Source organism: Leptonychotes weddellii, chromosome 12 (genome assembly GCF_054177405.1).
Source record: "Leptonychotes weddellii isolate Sample4059 chromosome 12, ASM5417740v2, whole genome shotgun sequence".
NCBI lineage: Eukaryota > Metazoa > Chordata > Mammalia > Carnivora > Phocidae > Leptonychotes > Leptonychotes weddellii.
Genome location: NC_138380.1, coordinates 46622486 through 46629470, shown reverse-complemented (window position 1 = coordinate 46629470; position 6985 = coordinate 46622486). Strand labels below are relative to the sequence as shown.

Sequence of the window (6985 nt, the reverse complement as noted above, 5' to 3'; positions counted from 1 at the left end):
GGGGAGTGGGAGAGGGAGAAGCAGGCTTCCTGCTGAGCCAGGAGCCCGATGTGGGACTCGATCCCAGGACCCTGGGATCATGACCTGAGCCGAAGGCAGTCGCTTAACCAACTGAGCCACCCAGGCACCCGAGTTAATTTTTAATTTATGGTGTGATATAGGGGTCCAACTTCATTCTTTTTTGCATGGATATCCAGTTGTTTCAAAAATGACTACTCTTTCCCCATTGAATATTCTTGGCACCATTGTCAAAAATCAATTGATCATCAATCTATGAATTTATTTCTGGACTCTGTCCAGATGCCATTCCATTGTTCTGTATTCCATTGATCTGTATCTCTGTCCTTATGCCAGTACCATACTGTCCTGATCATTATTGCTTTATGTCTTCAAATAAGGAAGTGTGAGTCTTTCAATTTTGTTCTTTTCTAAGATTGTTTTGGTTATTCTGGGTACCTTGCATTTCTTTGTTTGTTTGTTTTTAAATTTAAGTGATTTTATTTTAATTTATTTTTTATGAAGTTTTTAATTTTAATTCCAATATTGTTAACAAACAGTGTTATGTTAGTTTCAGGTGTACAATATGGAGATTCAGCAATTCTGTATATTACTCAGTGCTCATCATGATTAGTGTACTCTTTAATCCCTATCACCTATTCCTGCTCCCCCCAGCTCCCATCTGGTTATCATCACTTTGTTCTCTATAGTTAAGAGTCTGCTTCTTGGTTTGTCTCTCTTTTTTTTTTTTCTTTGCTTGTTTTGTTTTGTTTCGTAAATTCTACATATGAGTGAAATCAGATGGTATTTGTCTTTTTCTGACTGACTTATTTGCTTAGCATTATACTCCTTGCATTTCTATATGAATATTATAATCAACTTGTGAACTTTTGAAAAAAATGTAGCTGGGATTTTGATAAGATTGCCTTGAGTCTTTAAATTGATTAATAATATTAAGTCTTCTAATCCATAAACATTGGAATGTGTTTCCATTTGTTTAGGTCTTACTTTAATTTTTTTTTCAATATTTCATAGTTTTCAGTGTACAAGTCTTGCATTTCTTTTGTTACATTTATTCCCAAGTATGTTATTGTTTTTGATGCTATAGTGAATGGAATTGTTTTCTTAATTTAATTTTTGAATTGTTCATTGCTAATGTAAAGAAATACAATTGATTTTTGAATATTGGTCTACTACCCTAACTTTTAAAATAGTTTTTTAGTGGATTCCTTAGGACTTTCTATGCAAGATCATATCAGGGAAGCCCTCACTGATGAGGTGGTATTTGAGCAGCATGTTTCAAGTGGGGACAAGAAGGAGGTGTAAGATCAAAGACCTTGAAATGGCACATGTATATAGGTCTTCAAGGCACAGTGGGGAAACTGGTATGGGTAATGGTGAAGACTTTGGATTTATCCTGGAGAAGATGGAAAGCTATTGGGTGGTTGTGAACAGCGTAGCAATATGAAATGATCTTTTCGGGCTCAGTCTTGCCCCTATTCTAGCCATAAAGGCAGCAATCATTTCCACCTTGAACTTTACAAGTGCCCTACTGTGAGTTTGTGCCACATACTTAGTGTCCTCCCTGGGCTCCTCTACACCTATTGAATGGGACATCCCCTCAGACTCACATGTATACCATTGTGGGGGCAGGTGGGTGGATAACAGATCCTTGGAGCACCCTTGATCACTGGGAGACAGAAGCCAATGCTTCTTCCCTTCTCCCAGGCACATGGCTCTGAGAGGTATTCATGGTGCCCCTTACAAGTTCCTCTTGGGACAAAGCATCAGCTGATTGAGTTATACTTTTCTTTTATTAACTCTACCTCCTTTCCTATTTTAATGCCTGTTCCTTCCACCTGCAGGCTGGGACAAAGAAGACTTTGTCTCATACTTTATGTACACAGAAGCCTTTGTCTCATACTTTGCCTTCGGGATCTTCAGGCAGAGATACACAGGGTTTAGGAAAATCCTTCTGGCTACTGGACTGGGGAAGGGGGACAAGCAAGGGGGAAACAGAAAGAGCAATTAGAGATGATTCAGTTCTTCGGGGAGAGGTGATAGCAACTTAGCTCAGAAAGGTCTGTGAGTGTGGGAGGCATGGTTGGATTGTGGATGTTTTAGAGGTAGAGCCAATAGGATTTGTTAATGAATTGGATGTGTAGTATAAGAGAGCAGAGTCAAGGGTGACCCCAAGTGGATGAGCCATGACAGCATGGAGTTACGGATGCCTTTGGTAGTGGCTAGTTTGGAGAACTTGGTTCAGGAGAGTTAGCCTTGAGAGGCCCATTGGGCATTCAAATGGAGATTCCTTATATTACAAATATTGAAATAGAGACCAAGGGAGGTGAAAAAAAATCACCTAGTTTAAGGTCATATCAGTAAGAAACCAAAATAAAAAGATAAAAGGAAGGCAAAAGAAAAAGCCCGTATCTATGTATCATATCAATATATATCCTAAATGCTTCACCTCCTCTTTCACCTGGCGTTAATCTGTTCCCAGAAATTTTGTGGGGAGAAAAGTCTTCTGGAGCAAGTGTCTGCTTTGGATTTGATGTGGTCTTAGGGACATAATGGCAGGGAAAATGAAGGCTGAATAGTTTCATGCTCTCATTTTATGTTTTCCTGAACATCTTTTGATTATGTTACTTATGCCTGAGATCAACTGAGAGGTGGTAGTTCAGAATCTTTGTTACCACTGAGCGGGGAGAAGGGAGGCTCAGAAAGGCTAAATGATTTAACTGAAACTGCATAATTAATTAAAGTTTTTGCTGAAATGGAGATTTATGCCATGGAGCTCCCCTGTGCTGTCTCTCTACATCCCCTCCTACCTGGATGAATGTTCCAGTGGAGCCAAAGCCATTCTCTGGGCAGCTCTTCTCAGCCTGGCTTGGGAGTGTTGGAGCCTGGAGCTCTCTACACTGCTTCTTCGAATGACTCTCTGAAGTGACCAAGTGTGATCCACCACAGAGTCCCAGGACCTTACTGGGCTGCCTTACTGAGAAGGATGGTGTCTACTGATATTTCTAAACTGCTTCTGTCTAACGTCTTGCAAAAACCTGCAACTGATGGAGCAAAAGACCCTTTCATTACTGTGGCAGTAACTGAGTAAGTGAGTCACTCACTGGCCCAAGGCCAAATTCAGCTGTCAGGTGCCTGAAAGTTGTGAAGAGAAGATAATGCATTTTCCTCTCCAGGGAGAAGAGAAAACACATTTCCCTCTTTCATCTGTATCAAGGTTATCATCTTAGTGGTTATCTGAGGTTATAAAACTGAGCTTAAACTTCCATGAGCATTTATTGCCTTTTTTATTTTTAGTACCATAATGTATTTTTAATTTTGTTCTGTAAAGTGTTAACTGTCTTTGTTCAGTACCTTGCACATAGGAGTTTTCTGTCCTATATGCATTATAAAATGCTGATATGATATGAAACACCTAGCATAGATTTGGTGTTGGTACATGGTCAACAGGTGTAAGAATGAATTGTTTTACTAGCCATTGAGAACTGAGTCCTTGAGACCATCCTGGAAAGTTGTAAGAATGTGATATGGCTTTACAGATATGGTAGAATCAAAGGACAAGGAATGGAAGGAACCATATGAAGTGTAGAGAATGGAAGGGAAAAAAAGAGTATTTTAAAATTTTCTCTATAAAAAGCAATAAGAACTAAAGAGCACCGTGATAATGCCACCCAACACAGGGGGCGAACACCAGGTTTTTTATGTTTAGTGAAGATGCATAGTCTGGTGCTGTAAGCCTTAAGTGTTTAAAAAACAACCATAATTACTGTGTCTTTGCTTGTCACTAAGTGGGACTCTGAGACATGGTTCCAGCACCAGTACCTTTCCATGATGTGGGGCTTGGTTTTGCCTTGTTAGTAAGATAAGGTGATCAGTAGTAATTGTTGGCAGAACTCGAGAAGGGGTGGACAGACACATGGATACTTCTGCAAATGTCTTAGAACAATATACAGTTCATGCATGGATGATTACAATGGTTTGAAAGATGGTCCCCTTGCTTCCTCTGGGTGTAGTGAGAAGCAGAGTTTTGTCTGTCTGTGGACTGAGAACAGGACCGGCTTCTCCTTTAGTTTGATAGTGGCCACCCTGCTGGGTCCACAGTTAGAAAGCTTTTCACCAGTTCAGGGAATTCTCAAAGACAGCATTGAAGCTAAAGAGAAAATAAAGGCAAATAAAGCTAAAATTAGAAGAGGGGAGTTCAGCATGAAATAAAAATGTAAAAAAGGTGTTATTATTGCCCTCAGATTCATGTTCAAGTTGGCCAAGGTATTTCTTTGCTGGAGTTTTGGGCTTGCCTGGTAGGTTTGGGAGCTCAGAAGAAAAGTGAGCATGGAGGACCAGGGAGCCAGGCTACATCTTATATGTAAACCAGCCACCTAGCTTCTACCCACCTGACCAGAGCTGGTCCCTAACCAGCAAAGATAGAACTGTCCTATGTGCAGCACCAGAGGCCTTCAGATCTCCAAGACAGATTAATGTTATGAATCCTACAAAAAGAACAGATCATTGCTATTAGACTAGATTCAAATAAAATACAAGATGTCTAGTTATAGGTATATTTCAAGCCATGTAATGTTTGGGACATACTTGTACTAAAAATTATTTGTTATATATCTTAATTTCCAAATTTAACTGGGCATCTTGTATTTTATTTAGTATATCTGGCAACTCTGTATCAGGCTAACCTATTACAAATGATGGTAAGGGGATTCAGCTCCCTTGCACCTGCTCAGTCCAGCCCGGTCTAGCCAGTATGTCCATCCACTTAAGATCCTGGGCCTTTAGTTCATGCTCCACTGCCTTTCCAGGGTGGGGCACCCAGGTGTGCCTGAGCTCTGTACAACCTGGTGGCTTCAGCAGCAGTAGCCTCTATAGCCTGGGTGCTTCCTGGCCACGCTGTGGTCCTGTGCTTCCCCTACGCAGGCCCAGTGGGTGCTGGCATCCATGAGGTCACCATCAATCAGAACCTGCTGGCTTCACTGCAGGTGGATATTGAACCCTCCATCCAGCAGATGCACGAGGAGGAGCACGAGCAGATCAAGACCCTCAACACCAACTCCCTCCTTCATCAATAAGGTGCAGTTTCTAAAGCAGCAGAACAAATTGCTGGAGACCAAGCGGGCCCTGCTGCAGGAGCAGAAGTCAGCCAAGAGGAGCTGACCTCCCACCCTCCAGGCATCTTTGAGGCCCACATTGCTGGCCTGTAGAGGCAGTTTGAGTCGCTGCAGCTAGATGGGGGCTGCCTGGAGGTGGAGATGCAGAATATGCAGGCCATTGTGGAAGACTTCAAGAACAAGTACCAAGATGAAATTAATCATCCGCTGGCTTCTGAGGATGAGTTTCTGGTGCTAAAAAAGGACACAGATGCTGCCTGCATGCCTGCATGAACAAGGTGAATTTGGAGGCCAATGTAGATGACCTGATTAATGAGATCAACTTCTTCAAGACCTTCTATGAGACGGAGTTGGCAGAGCTTCAGTCCCAGATCTCGGACATGTCCATGGTGCTGTCCATGGACAACAGCCACTCCCTGGACCTGGATGGCATCATCGTTGAGGTCAGGGGCCAGACCAAGAGATGGCCAAATACAGCCAAGCTGAGACTCAGGCCTGGTACCAGATCAAGTTTGAGACCCTCAGGTCCAGGCTGGGAAGCATGAAGACGACCCCTGGAGTGCCCCACTGAGATTGCAGAGATGAACTATGTCATTCAGAGGCTTCAGGCTGAGACTGACAGCAGCAAGAACCAGTGTGCTCAGTTGGAGGCTGCCATTGCTGAGCCTGAAGAACATGGGAAGCTGGCACTTAAGGATGCATGTGCCAAGTAGGAGGAGCTGGAGGCCGCCCTGTGGCAAGCCAAGCAGGACATGGCATGGTAGCTGTGCGAGTACCAGGAGCTTATGGATGTCAAGATGGCCCTCGACATTGAGATCCCCACCTACCCCAAGCAGCTGGAGGGTGAGGAGCGCAGTTGGCGGGAGATGGTGTGGGAACTGTGAACATCTCTGTGCTGAACTCCACTGGTGGAGGTGGCAGGATGCTGGCCAGGCTGGTCTTCAGAGGAGCCATGAACAGCAGTGCCTTGAGCTTCTTGAGTGGCGGAATGCCTGGGGCCATCAAGTCCTATTCCATCAGGACCTCAGCTGCCATCCACAGGAGCATAGGAAAATGAGCCCTAGTGTGCAGAGACCCGTACCCCTGTCCTCCACAGTCACAGGAGGACTCCCATCCCTGGTCCCAAGACTGCCAGGCAGTCTGAAAAATGATGTCAGAAGAGCTTCCAATAAATCAGCCTTTCTGGAAATAAAGCAAAACCTCAAAACAAAAACAAAAAACAAATGATGGTAAGAGACATTACCTGCTTAGGAACAATAAAATCAAATGTCCAGGGATGTATGTATTGGTGGGAACACCGCTAAATATGTGTCTATAGGAGAAATTCAGTACTATTTCACCTTTTTATCAGTGAATGAATAGTAAACATTATAAAAATAATACAGACCCTCCTTTTTAAAAAATATTTCTGTAATCCTCATTTCCCCCTAAATTCTGGTATCCCAGTAATCATTGTTTTGGGATTTTCACAGGTAAATATGGATTTGAAGTAGTCCTGCTTTCTTTGAAATGAACCCTGCTAGAGTACATTTGCAGGGATGCTGTGTCTGTACAAGGCCCATCAGTGAGTAAAGTGGGCAGGAAAAGTCTGACAGGGGTGGGATTGAAGTCATGCCTTGTCTGATAGGCAGAGCCTGGTATGGGTTTATATTGGCCCATAAGATTATATCCTTCTCCTCTTATCCATGTTCTTCACTGTCCAAGTCATCCTTATTTAGAAAGAAGTCTTGCTGGGCATTTTCGTATAACAGATTAGATGCATATTATAACTAAGTGTTGATAATTTTGATCATTGTTGATAGTTCTCTGTTTCCTAATCCTGTCACTCTCCCTTCCTTACCACTATGTCATAA

At 42.8% G+C, this 6985-nt stretch overlaps 1 pseudogene; it reads left to right on the top strand.

Annotated features, from left to right (window-relative positions):
* The first annotated feature begins 4771 nt into the window (after positions 1 to 4771).
* On the top strand, positions 4772 to 6493 carry LOC102736844 (keratin, type II cytoskeletal 7 pseudogene; annotated as a pseudogene).
* The last annotated feature ends 492 nt before the right edge of the window (positions 6494 to 6985 follow it).